Here is a 15,153-nt window from a genome sequence, read left to right as displayed (position 1 = left end):
CCTAATTAATATGAGAAATAACTTGGATGGTACCAAAGACCAATGCCCAACTGTCAATCAAGTTCTATCAAACAAACAAGTTCGGATTAATCCACTGATTGAACTACACACAATCTATAATGTTTCAGTTATATAAAAATATAATGCGAAAAAGAAATAACACAGACACCAGAAATTTTGTTGACGAGGAAACCGCAAATGTAGAAAAACCGAGGGACCAAGTCCAGATTAAACACCACACTGTATTAAGCCGCTATAGACTCTAGCCTACTGTTGATGGTGGTTTTTAGCTTAGGGTTAAAATTGTAAAACCTTGCATCTGATGTGACATCACTCTGTAAGAAAACGGAGCCATGAGTGTTAACCTCTTCATTGGCATATTTATTGAGCCATTCAATATATTTACATGAAATTTATCCAGACTGGCGCACGTAGCAACCATCCCATATGTTCTGTAAATTTCGGCGCCTTGCCTATATTAGCTTAATATAAGTTTCTTTGAACGCTTTCTATGTTATGTTCCCCGATTGAACCCTTAATGTTGATATGGCATGACAATTTTTGTTCACTCGCAGCAGAGTAGCACGAATTTCCAAATATCAAGGATAAGGTCTTTGCATAAGGTATTCAATCAGAAAGCATGCTTCTCTCTAGCAATGAAATTAAAGAACTCTATGTCAACACATAGAATTAAATCAATTACTTCTGCGCCTTGCGCAGTATACCAGAACTTGCTTGTCAAAAGTAAGCCTAGGAAATTAATCAGCTATGGATTAGTAGGTGCAAAACCTTGCCCAGAATCAGAAAACAGGGAGCCGCAGCAGCAAAGGGAGGCGTGGCCATGCCTTAGGCCAGCTGGCGCCACTTTCCATTGGCTACGCCCCATCCTAAACCGGTATTATTTCACTCGACCAATCAGGTCGCTTTAAACTCGCCACAAACAATAGAGATGTGGCCGCACCTTATGTTTGGCCGAGCCCTTTTCTTGAACAATCAAGTCGCTCTAAACTCGCTACCATACATTAAAGGCCAAATGAGCCCTGCCGCGCCACCATACTAACTATCAAGACAAATGTGTCCTGCCACAACAACATATTAATCGGCATGCCAACATGCCACTCTGCCGCAGTAACATGCCACGAGCCACTTTAGCCTTGGCCACGCCGCCAAGCCCTAAATTTGGCCACGCCGCCAAATCCTAGCCTTGGCCACGCCACCAAGCCCTAACTTTTGCCACGACGCCAAATCCTAGCCTTGGACACGCCGCCAAGCCCTAATTTTGTCCACGACGCCAAATCCTAGCCTTGGCCACGCCGCCAACCTAACTTTGGCCACGATGCCAAAACCTAGCCTTGGCCACGCCGCCATGCCCTAATTTTGGCCACGACGCCAAATCCTACCCTTGGCCACGCCGCCAAGCCCTAATTTTGGCCACGGCGCCAAATCTTAGACTTGGCCACGCCGCCAAGCCCTAATTTTGTCCACGCCGCCAAGTCCTAACTTTGGCCACAATGCCAAATCCTAGCCTTGGCCACGCCGCTAATCCCTAACTTTGGCCACTACGTCAAATCCTAGCCTTGGCCACGCCGCCAAGCCCTAATTTTGGGCACGGAGCCAAGCCCTAATTTTTGGCCATGCCACAACGTTACAGGCGTGACCATGCCACAACGTCGCAGGCGTGGCCATACCATTAACAGGTTCCAATAGAATATGGCCATAATCAACGGCCACCCTCTCTCCTGAATCACAATCTCATCCATCCAAGTTCGCCACCGAACTGACAGACTTGTGGCAAGTTTCAGGCGACCAGCTGCCTAAATCCAGTGGCCACGGCTACGCCAGGCGCCACTTGCACCACCGTGCCACTGTCATGCACGAGCCATGCCACATTTCCACTGGCGTACACAAAAACGCCACCGCTCCATTATCAGGCGCCAACACAAGGTAGCCATAATCAACGACTACCCTCCTTCATGAGATGCGATCTCAGCCACCGAAGTTCGCCACCGAACTGACAAACCTGTGGCAAGTTTTAGGCGACCAGCCAAAAAGAGCCTAATAGCCTTACATGATATTTTCCTGCGGTAAGTCCCTTTACTTTGACTTGCCACACGTAGCAAAGTGCTACATATTTTCCACGAAAACACTCGAGACATCAAACATGTTACAAACTGGGGGATGCTCATCAGGGTATTGGTCTGGCGGTTTACAGCATGCGGCGTGCAATGCACCCGTTATAAGATAGTGTCATGAAGCGGGACAATTAGTGGCAGTGAAAAGTAACGGTGTAAACGAATTCACTCCCTTCATCATGGAAGCGTAATGTCTGACGGTTACACGAATTCATTTCCTTCATCATGGAAGCATAATGTCTGATAGTTACACGTTACTCTATTCTTCCACCACTCAATCTTTTCCACTTCCTACGAGACCAGGGTACGTTTCAATATGACTTGTATAAATAGGCTTCACATATTTTCACCAAACGATAAGTTTTGGTCGGCAACAACACAGTATCTAGAAATCACCTGATAGCTTTCCATTCTGCTAGCCAGTTCTACTTTCAGATACAAGTCATAAATAACCACACCTTCAGAATCAATGATTCTGGTCTCAACACTCTCTTCGCTTCCCTCCCTAAGACCAACCCTTCTCCTTCACTTTGTGATCGAAGCAAGCCTGGAACGACCGTTTCTTGGTTTACGCCAGGATTGTACAGATTGATCTCTCGAATCAAAAGTACTCCCTTGCAGTGCATTTTTTAGGGTTTAGATTCGATTCTCACCCACACACCCGAAATTACCAAAATCAGCAGAAACGGTTTTCACCCACAAACAATTGGCGACCATAGTGGGAGATTAATCCCTCGGTTGCAATACCAATTTCCAATTTTATTTTTTCAATTCCGATCTCAAGATGGTAGAACTCAGGTCCGGATCAACAACAATCCCTGAAAACACTAGTGCTGTGATTACTCTTGGTGTTAACGTTTCATCCAATGGCATTAATACGCCACCTGTCAACACCAGTGGCACGGAAAACGTTCCTTCAGGCGTTACACCTCCAGTCACCAGATCCAGATCCACTGCCGCCACCCCCAACGTTTCTTCAAGTGTGACACCTCCAACAGTCACCAGAGCCGCTGCTACTCCACCATCAGGAAGAGAGACTGGGGGAGCCAAAGGAAGCCGATCCCTTATTACCATTGCTGATTTGATGAAAATACAAGAAGTTTTTTCTAAGGATCAGACAGACATGGCCACAACTCAAAAGGAGCGAAACAATGAACATCTGAATGATTAGTCAAGGGATTAAGATTTCGTGCGTTAGATTGTCATAAACCAAATGTGACCGAACATCAATTGGTGGAGTTATGCATTAATGCTTTATGGGGACTTTGTTCACAAATCTATGTAATCTATGACAGAGCATGTGTGTGAGACTTTTTATTTCTCCAAGGTGCAGCGCCGAGATATATTTTCAAGCTCTCAGCCGTGTTGCGTTGGCGCTTCGAACTTTGCTCCAGGAGCCGCTTCTAGTTTTCGCTCCAGAAGCCGCTCCGCTTCAACGTCCTCTCCATAAGCCGCTCCGCTTCAACGTCTCACCTCCATAAGACGCTCCTCTTCAACGTTTCACTCCAGAAGCCGTTTCAACATTTATCTCCAAGAGCCGCTCCGCTTCAATGTTTTCTCCAGAAGTCGACACTCCTCCCTATCAAGGATCGTGATCACAACCAACCAAGGTTCGTAGTTGTGGCCACTTTTTGATCCATCCCGCCAAACCTCGTGGCCGTGGGAAGTTTACTCACTTACGCATCCAGCCAATCCATTCGCTTCTATGGATGCCCATGCATTTTCAACCAACCTATTTTGGTTCCCACGACGATGCGGTCTCTTCCGGTCACATCTGCTGCCAAGAACTGTTGGTGCTCGTTTGTCAGAGCTTTACCATAGAAACAACCATCACAAAGGTAATCCATACTTCTCCATGTTTTAGTTTTACGTGGAAGAAGTAATAGAGTCACCAGTACGGATGCAAGATGATGTCTTTATCATGGTCAACTCACCGACCATACGAGATAGAAACATGTAAACCACACTTGGGGACTGAGGCTCTACACGGGATCCCTTCACTGTCAAAGCTCAGAAGACACGTCCAAACAAAAATCATAGCCACGACAAGGTCATCCACCCTTCAAATGTGTAGCGTAAGAATATCATCACCTCTCTATCTAGAAGGCGCCTGCAACACTTTACGAGGCCGCGGCGGATCCCAAGTCTGCTAAGAGAAAACAACTTCAGTAACCAAAGAGAAGTGCGACTGGGGACTGCTCATCACGGTCCATTCCCGACAATAATCAAGCATTCATGAGATAACTCCATAGACGCGGCTGAAATATTTTTCTTGAAGAGACAGAGGGAGCCACGATTAACGACATAACTCCCTCACTTCTACCTCTTCGTTATCCAGAATGTTTTGTCCATGTGATATTCCAAGCATGTCAGCATCACATCCAGGAGAGTATGATAAGATTGTATCAAATCCCATAGGCGTGGATTCAAGGCGATGCAATTAAAGTAGGCTACACTTAGAGACTGAAGCCTCCTTCATGTTTAGAAGCTTAAATGCAGTCACCACCTTACCAGTGAATGCAGCAGAAGCACATCTTCCACGAGAAAATATGTTCAGGATAATTAGACATAGGGACTACCAGAATAGGATGCCTTCACTGCCCTCAACCCGGTTTATTTCCGATTTCAACATCATCACTGTCGAAGTTTTACGAGCCGCAATAATTTCTCAACATGAAGTCGTACACGCGCATCAAAGACCCCAAAAGTGCCATACAGATACATTCACATATCCGGACACGCCATCGGATCTAACATAGGTATAACTGAAGACTGCTCACCGCATCCCGTTCCATGCAATAGTCCAAGATTCAGAAGATGGTTCAAAGGATGTCGCTTGGAACGAAGTCCTTAAAGACTTGATAGCAGCACATCGGCAACGGAACGCTCTCAGCTCGTCTACTTCACCCAATGGCTCCAGAAGATTTCGACCATGCAAGCATACACATCATAATCATCGCAATCAGAAAGTCCAGGCACCAAATGACCTAAAGTCAAGGATGGACTAACAACGCAACCACAATCTCCAAGATTAGCCCTTACATGATCATTCCCGAGCATATATTTCATCCATCTATCCCAAGATCACAATGGATTTTAGTAAACTTTGAAATCCACTGGAGAGGTTAGATGCTCATTCTTCTGGAGTCAGAGCCTTATTACACATTCCGGAGAAGATCGATGGTACTGTTGGGTGGATACATGCGAGAGCACCTACCTTGAGTTCTCCTGGCTTGCATTGCCGTTGATTATAACTATTGGAGATTGCTTTGTTGCCACTAATTCTCTCTCTACCACCGCTAACAAATGACGAAGAGGAGACAGATGCTGCAGATGAAAGCACGGAGCCAGACGAACAACAAAACAGAAGAGAGCCGATACCCCTTTTCATACGAACGCAATTTCTAGAGTTTGAACAGAATAAGGATTCCTTATTGCTCCATGAACGGGAATAGATGACGGCGCACCACACTCGTGCTCCATAGACGAACAAGTAGTGTGCCAATATCTCCGCTCGATGACCGAACCAGCAGCGCGCCAGCACGAGGAACACCATTCGCTCAACCTATAAACGCTCCATGGCTCCAGCACTCTGTGGTCAAGCCAATTATCCATGGCTTCAGCGCTCCGTGGTCAATCCAACTCTCCATGGATCCAGCACTCCGTGGTCAAGACAACTCTCCATGACTCCAGCACTCTATGGTTAAGTTAGCGCCAACGCTCCAGCATTCCGTGATCCAGCCAGCAAGCCTTCCAAGTGCCATTTCCACCGTTCCACGGACTGAAGCCATCAGCACCACCATCACCATTTGAAGAAAAAGTTCCAGCACTATCATCACCGCTTGGTAGCCAAAGTTCCAGCGCCATATTTTCACCATTCCACGGACTGAAGCCAGTTTCACCATTCAGCGGACTGAAGCCAGTTTCACTATTCCGTGGACTGAAGTCAGTTTCACCATTCCATGGACTGAAGCCAGTTCCACCATTTCATGTACTGAAGCCAATTTGACCATTCCGCGGACTGAAGCCAGTTTCACTATTCCGCGGACTGAAGTCAGTTCACCATTCCATGGACTGAAGCCAGTTTCCACCATTCCACGGACTGAAGCCAGTTTCCACCATTCCATGGACTGAAGACAGTTTCCACCATTCCATGACCTAGATGGCGCCATCTTAGCCGTTCAAAGCAGCGCCATCTCCACCAGCCAAGGAAGCGCCATCTTGGCCGTTCAAAGCAGCACCATCCACCATTCTACGAATCAGGAACAAGCCATGCCATCTCTGCTTCTCCGTTATCTAGCCATCCAAGTGTCATCCACCGCTTAACGGACCTAGCCAACAACACTGCTTCCATAGCCAACAACGTTGCTCCGCGGATCTAGCCAGCAGTACCATTCCATGGATGTAGCCAAGCAAACAACTCCGTCCATCATTCATCCATCATTCAAAGCCAACAACACCACCTACCTTTCCTAGCCAACCAGCGCCCGTTCCGCGGACCAAGTTGCAATGTCACCTCTACCGATCAATAGCCAAAGCTGCAGCGCTGATGCCAATACCCCATGGCCAAGCCGAATTTACGCAAAACCTCCAATACAAGAATCACGGATTCCTCATGCCTTCCGCCAAAGGTTAGTCGAATTTCCATGGCGATCTCTTCACGTCTTTCCCTTTCGATTTTACTCTTGTCTATCACCATCTCATGCTTACCCCGCAACAACGCCACTGTTTCGTGCTAAGCAGGGGACTTAATGTTGATGGTGGTTTTTACCTTAGGGTTAACATTGTAAAACCTTGCATATGATGTGACGTCACTCTGTAAGGAAACGGAGCCATGGGTGTTAACCTCTTCACTGGCATATTTATTAAACCATTCAATATATTTACATGAAATTTATCCAGACTAGCGCATGTAGCAACCATCCCAAATGTTCTGTAAATTTCGGCGCCTTGCCTATATTCACTTAATATAAGTTTCTTTGAATGCTTTCTATGCTATGTTCCCTGGCTGAACCCTTAATGTTTATATGGCATGAAAATTTGTGTTCACTCGCAGCAGAGTAACAAGAATTTCCAAATATCAAGGATAATGTCTTTGCATAAGGTATTCAATCAGAAAGCATTCTGCTCTCTAGCAATGAACTTAAAGAAATCTGTGTCAACACATAGAATTCAATCAATTAATTTTGCGCCTTGCAGTATGCCAGACCTTGCTTGTCGAAAGTAAGCCTAGGCAAACTAGGAAATTAATCCGCCATGGATTAGTAGGTGCAAAACCTTGCCCAGAATCAGAAAACAGGGAGCCGAAGAAGCAAAGGGAGGCGTGACCATGCCTTAGCCCATCTGGAGCCACTTGCCATTGGCTACGCCTCATTCTAAACCGGCCCTATTTCCCTCGACCAATCAGGTCGCTTTAAACTCTCCACAAGCACTAGAGATGTGGCCGCGCCTTATGTTTGGCCGGCCCCTTTTCTTGACCAATCAAGTCGCTCTAAACTCGCCACCATACATTAAAGGCCAAACGTTCCCTGTCGCGCCATCATACTAACTGGAAAGCCAAACGCGTCCTGCCACAACAACATATTAATCGGCATGCCAACATGCCACTCTGCCGCAGTAACATGCCACGAGCCACTTTAGCTTTGGCCACACCGGCAAGCCCTAATTTGGACACGACACCAAATACTAGCCTTCGCCACGCCGCCAAGCCCTAATTTTGGCCAAGGCGCCAAATTGGCCGTACCACCAAGACCTAACTTTGGCCACGGCGCCAAATCCTAGCCGTGGCCACGCCGCCAAGCCCTAATTTTGGCAACGGCGCCAAATCCTAGCCTTGGCCACGCCGTCAAGCCCTAACTTTGGCCACGGCGCCAAATCCTAGCCTTGGCCATGCCGCCAAGCCCTAACTTTGGCCGCGGCGCCAAATCCTAGCCTTGGCCACGCCGTAAAGCCCTAACTTTGGACAGAACGCCAAATCCTAGCCTTGGCCACGCCGCCAAGCCCTAACTTTGGCCACGACGCCAAATCCTAGCCTTGGCCACGCCGCCAAGCCCTAACTTTGGCCACGACGCCAAATCCTCCTTGGCCGCCTCCAGCCCCTTTTGGCCCGACGCCAAATCCTACCCTTGGCCACGCCGCCAATCCCTAATTTTGGCATCCGCGCCAAAATCCTAGCCTTGGCCACGCCGCCAAGTCCTAACTTTGGTCACGACGCCAAATCCTAGCCTTGGACACGCCTTCAAGCCCTAATTTTGGCCGCGGCGCCAAATCCTAGCCTTGACCACGCCTCCAAGCCCTAATTTTGGCCACGACGCCAAATCCTAGCCTCGGCCACGCCGTCAAGTCCTAAATTTGGCCGCGGCGCCAAATCCTAGCCTCGGACACGCCGTCAAGTACTAACTTTGGCCACGACACCAAATCCTAGCCTTGGCCACGCCGCCAAGCCCTAACTTTGGCCACGATGCCAAATCCTAGCCTTGGCCACGACGCCAAGCCCTAATTTTGGCAACAGAGCCAAACCCTATCTTTGACCATGCCACAACGCCACAGGCGTGGCCATGCTACAACGTCACAGGCGCGGCTATGCCATTATGCCATTAACAGGTGCCAACAGAATATGGCCATAATCAACAACCACCATCTCTCCTGAATTACAATCTCAGCCATCCAAGTTCGCCACCTAACTGACAGACTTGTGGCAAGTTTCAGGCGACCAGCTTCCTAAATCTAGTTGTCGTGGCTACGCCAGGCGCCACTTGCACCACCTTGCCACTGGCATGCACGAGCCATGCCAGCCATGCCACATTGCCACTGGCGTACACCAAAACGCCACCGCGCCATTATCAAGAGCCAACACAAGGTATCCATAATCAACGGCTACCCTCCTTCATGAGATGCGATCTAAGGCACAGAAGTTCGCCACCAAACTGACAAACATGTGACAAGTTTTAGGCGACCATCCAAAACGAGCCTAATAGCCTTACATGCTATTTTCCTGCGGTAAGTCCCTTTACTTTGACTTTCCACACGTAGCAAAGTGCTACATGTTTTCCACGAAAACACTCGAGACATCAAACATGTCACAAACTGGGGGATGCTCATCAGGGTATTGGTCTGGCGGTTTACAGCGTGCGGCGTGCAATGCGCCCGTTACAAGAAAGTGTCATGAAGCGGGATAATTAGTGGTGGTGAAAATTAACGGTGTAAACGAATTCACTCCCTTCATAATGGAAGCGTAATGTCTGACGGTTACACGAATTCATTTTCTTCATCATGGAAGCATAATTTCTGACGGTTACACATTACTCTATTCTTCCACCACTCAATCGTTTCCACTTCCTACGAGACCAGGGTACGTTTAAATATGACTTGTATAATAGGCTTCACCTATTTTCACCAAACGACAATTTTTGGTCGGCAACAATACAATATCTAGAAATCACCTGGTAGCTTTCCATTCTGCTAGACAGTTCTACTTTCAGATACAAGTCATAAACAACCACACCTTCAGAATCAACGATTTTGGTCTCAACACTCTCTTCGTTTTCCTTCCTAAGACCAACCCTTCTCCTTCACTTTGTGACCGAAGCAAGCCTGGAACGACCATTTCTTGGTTTAGGCCAGGATTGTACAGATTGATCTATTGAATCAAAAGTACTCCCGTATAGTGCATTGTTTAGGGTTTAGATTCGTTTCTCACCCACACACCCGAAATTACCAAAATCAGCAGAAACGGTTTTCACCCACAAACACCTAGTACAAGTTAACTTCAGATTGGAATGTAGTTGATCCCTAACCAATTATCACACCGATTAAGGTACAGTTGCGTTCCTTACGCCTCTAGAACCACGCCAGATTCTGCGCACTTGATTCCCTTAGCTGATCTCACCCACAACTAAGAGTTGCTACGACCAAAAGCCGAAAAATTATAAATAAATCTGTCTCCCACAGATATGTTTATTCTTTATTCGTTTTTTTTTCAGTCTTTTGATAAAATCAAGGTGAACAAGAACCAATTGATAATTCGGTCTTATACTCCCCAAGAGAAGCCTAGAAATATCAATCACCTTACAATAACCCAACTGATTAACATAAAAATTTATTGTGGAATCACAAGAGTCTGAGACGAAGAACTGTTGTGACTACTTTTTATATCTTACCTATCGGAAATAAATCTCGAGTAAATCTTAGAGAAGATAAAACTCAAAACGATTGAACAAGTAAGATCAGAATATGCAACTACAAAGAAAATAATTGGATTTAATTTCACGAATCCCAATGAAGTATTCAAGTTGTTAACCTATAATGGTTTTAAGAAAAACCTAGGTTAAAGGAGAATCGACTCTAGTACGCAACTAGGAACACACATAAGTGTGGGGATTAGGTTTTCCCATTGCTAGAGTTCTCCCTTATATAGTCTTTCAAATCAGGGTTGCTTTCAATCAAAGCTAAGATAGCTTAGTAACAAAGCATTCAATGTTCACCGTTAAATGAAAACCTGATTTAAGATTCAAGATAAGTATGATTAAAAATAAAGCAATTAATATCCACCATTAGATGGTTTTAGCTTGTTACCCACAAATGAAATATACCTTCATTTTTTAGATATGAGTTACCGTACCTAAACGTGTATATTTGGGTTGGCTCAATAATAGTTAACCGAAGTTAGCCATATGAACACTTTTGTCTTAGCCGTATTCATCTAACACTTATAGATCAAATATGAAGATCAATCAATCATGAAAGATAATCAAATGAATCTAATTGTGATTCAAATATAGTTGTTCAAGTGTTCACTATCTTATTGAAAAATATATGGACAAATTGAATCAGAATCGGTTTGTGTTAGAACACTGCTCAGGTTCATATTCCCTAACCCTAACCTTATGCGGGTTGACGGTTTGGACCTAGGAAAATAGGTGGAACTATATTTGGCTTATTTTAAAGGCCAAAAATTTAAAGCAGTTGATGAGGATCGAACCTTGAACCTGATGATCAGATAAATACCATTATAACCGCTGAGCTGGAGTTCGGTTGTTGAAGAGTAGGTTACTAAGATTTATTTTATTGATGATATAAAGTGTTCCTTGACTGAAGATCTTCTCCACGTGTTCAGTCGTCCACTAGTCAACTACTCTCTACACTCATCTAATTCCCTAAAGAAAACACACCCGACTCTACTCTTTCTCTCTCTCTTTTATCTTATTTCTTGTGTTCTCGAAGTTCTTCATTCTTCATTCCATAAATGTTCCGGTGAATCCAGTCCAGTCCATATCTTGAAGAACAGTGAGCAGGCATCTTTTACTCTTTCAATAGATCGACATCAACCACTAAGCTCCTTTGACCATTATTGTCTCGAGATTACACAGATATGAGAAACTGACACCTATGCCCACTACTTGTAAACTACACAGAGATGAGAAATGAGTAAATGTGGATCAAAAATTTATCGATTTATTATTGGTAGTCTTTTATATCTTACAACTACTAGACCTGATATCTCTTTCAGTGTTGGTTTTTGTGCTAGATTTCAGGCTAATCCAAAGGAATCTCATCTTGCAGCTGAAAAAAAGATCATACGATATGTAAATCACACAGTCGGGTATGGTCTATCTTACACTTTTGATACAAACACTAACCTTTCTTCTTATTCAGATGCTGATTGGGCAGGATATGCAGAAGACGGAAAAAGTACATCACGAGGTTTCTACTACGTAGAACTGAATCTTGTGGCTTGGCATAACAAGAAACAAAATTCACAATCTTTGTCCACATGCGAAGCAGAATATATTGTTGCTGGCTCATGTTGTACTCAACTGCTATGGATGAAACAAATGTTGTCTGATTATGGAATTGATACTGGAATAACGAAGATCTTTTGTGATAACTCTAGCGCGATTCGAATCACTGAGAATCCCGTTGAGCACTCAAGAACAAAGCACATTGATATAAGGTACCATTTTATTCGAGATATCTATCAAAATGGTATCATAAATATGGAATTTGTGCCTTCCGAACAACAATTGGCTGATATTCTTACCAAACCATTAGACACTGCTACATTTCAACACTTACGGCAGTCTATTGGTGTTTTTTTGTTTCATTAGTTGTTCCTAAAACTCTTGCCCCTGTGCATATCTCGATCTTTTTGGCAATTGAATTTGGAACTCCAGTAAGTGTTTACTTCAATTCTGCATTTGTTTCAGTATGTTGATTTTTTGTCAAGGTTCTTTATCTGTTTTGTCAAAAGAAATCCTTCTTTTCTTGTAAAATTAAGGTCGCTCTTGTTGTTCTTTCGGGAATGACATTTTATGGGGGAGAGTTCTTAATTGAACTTGTGCTTAATTTCCAAATCTTTGTGGGGAGTGCGGCTGTGGAATATCATAGGGGTTATCTTGTATCTTTATAAACTCCCTGATGAATGCATTTAGCTTCGGCTATATGATGGCATCTAAAAAATTGATATGTGCTTTCTTTTGGTCATGAAATGTCTCTATGAAAATTTCATTAGGATCCCACTAGTTTTCGTACCTTTGCCAATTTTATTGACAAAAAGGGGGAGAATTAATGTATAGTTCACACTACAAATACATATGGTTTTCGGATCATTATGTAAGGGGGAATGGTTTCCATGTGAGATGGAGTATTGACTAAGGGGGAGTGATACATATTACCATAGTATTATTATCGAAGTTGTGATACAATTGTACTTTGATACTGTGTAATAATACTATGACACTGTATACAATGATTGGGAATTCTTGTTTTCTCATTATTATGACTACGGATTTTCAACAACGATGATACTAAACTTAAAACCTTTGGGATCATTGGATTACTTGGAAGTGATGAAGATTTCGAGTAATGTTGAAGAACCAAGAAGATCAGGCATGTGAAAGAGAAGCTACAAAAGTTTATTTATCTATTTTTGTATTCCATATGTATTGATAGTTTTTCACTAAAATTGACAAATGGGGAGATTGTTAGAGCACTGCTCGGTCGAACTCGCATGCGTTGCTATCTCAAGCATGTTTGTCAATGTTAGTGACCAAAACTATAAGTTTTGATTTCTAGTCCACTTATAGCTAAGTCTCGGACTAGGATAGAAAGTGTAGTTGAGCTCAAGACTCCATGGCGATCATCATACAAAGACGAAGAACTACCCGAGGAACTGGTGGAACTTCATCGACTAAAAGGTATGTGGAGACTTGAACTTATCTATCACTCAAAAGTCTATCTACTCTATCTCCTATCTTGAGACAAAATTCGTTTTGCTATATAGACTTTGATTATGCACATTTGTTATTTTGAGCCGAGTTTATCTCGCTTGACTATTTCTCGAAATATGTGTTGGTAAGCTTTCGCTTTGGCCAAGTTCATCTTTATAAGTGACGAAAGTCATATTAAATTTCAATTATTGAAAATTGCTTTGACGAAAAATAGTGTGTGAACAACAACTATATAACTTCCTCTAAGAATGTTTCAATGATTGAAATGAGAGTTTAAATTATATAACCATGGTTGGATATAAGCATTGTGTGGTAACTCATACATGTATAAGTCCGTATTCCTTGAACCAAAGTATGCGTACTTTGTTGCTCAGGAAAACCGAAACTAGAGTCCGCGTACCAAGTCCGTGTACCGTCGGAGGTTCTCATCCCTATAATTTATGTTGGAGTTTCTGAACTGAAAACAAACTTATTACGGGTACTTAATTCCGCGTACCAGTCCGCGTACTTAAGTTGGTTATTTTCTAAAAACGATTACTCGTGAACTTAAACTTATATTAACTAAGGAATGCAAGTTTGCAAACCTTGTCTATAAAGTCCATGAATCGATTCGAGTGAATCAAATCGTTTCTGCTTCGATTGTGTCTTGTATACTTCTATAAGATCTAAGAAATTGAACAACTCTTTAACTAGTTCGTTTGAGTCATTTGAACTAGTTATGGTAAAGAAGAATATGGTTGATATGAAAGTTCTCATATGGCTAACCATTTGGTTAACTACTGTTGAACCAACAAATGTACATGTTTGGGTACGGTTACACAGACCTAAATAAACGTGCATTTTATTTGTGTCTAACAAGCTAAGTTTCGATCTAACAGTTGAAAGATATTAACTTGAACCTAATCAGGTTTTCATTTAACAGTGAATATTGAATGCTTTGTTACTAAGCTAACATTGATTGCAAACACTGATTTGAAAGAGTATATAAGGGAGAACTCTAGCAACTGGGAAACCTAATCCTCAAACCTCCGGTGTAATACTAGTTGTATTAGCTAGAGTCGATTCTCCTTTAACCTTAGGTTTCTACTGAGACCCTGTAGGTTAACGACTTGAAGACTTCATTGGGATTGTGAAGCCATACCGATACTACTTTTCTTGTAGTTGTGTGATTTGATCTTGTTGTTTCTATCGTACTAAGTACAATCGTAAGATTGGATTGAGATTGATTTCTCCGATAGGAAAGATATAAAAGTAGTCACAAACATCTTCGTCTCATCGATTGTGATTCCATAATATCTTCTTTCGCTATTCGATTAAGATTATTGTAAGGTGATTGATAATACTGAGTCGTTCTTCGGGAATATAAGTCTGGTTTATCCATTGGTTCATGTTCACCTTGATTTATCAAAAGATGGAACAAAAACTCGTAGGTATTTCTGTGGGACACATATTTATCTATTACCGTAGACTTTTCTATGTGATACAGATTTGTTTATTAAAGTCTTAGACTTTGGGTCGTAACAACTCTTAGTTGTGGGTGAGATCAGCTAAGGGAATCAAGTGTGTATTATCCTGATGGGATCAGAGATGTAAGGAGCGCAAATGTACCTTGGATCAGTGTGAGATTGATTGGAGTTCAACTACAGTCCAGACCGAAGTTAGTTTGTAGTAGGCTAGTGTCTGTAGCGGATTAATACAGTGTGTGTTCAATCTGGACTAGGTCCCGGGGTTTTTCTGCATTTGCGATTTCCTCGTTAACAAAACTTCTGGTATCTGTGTTATTTCTTTTCCGC

This window comes from Papaver somniferum, chromosome 6, assembly GCF_003573695.1.
Source record: "Papaver somniferum cultivar HN1 chromosome 6, ASM357369v1, whole genome shotgun sequence".
Lineage (NCBI taxonomy): Eukaryota > Viridiplantae > Streptophyta > Magnoliopsida > Ranunculales > Papaveraceae > Papaver > Papaver somniferum.
This window is presented reverse-complemented; position numbering follows the sequence as displayed.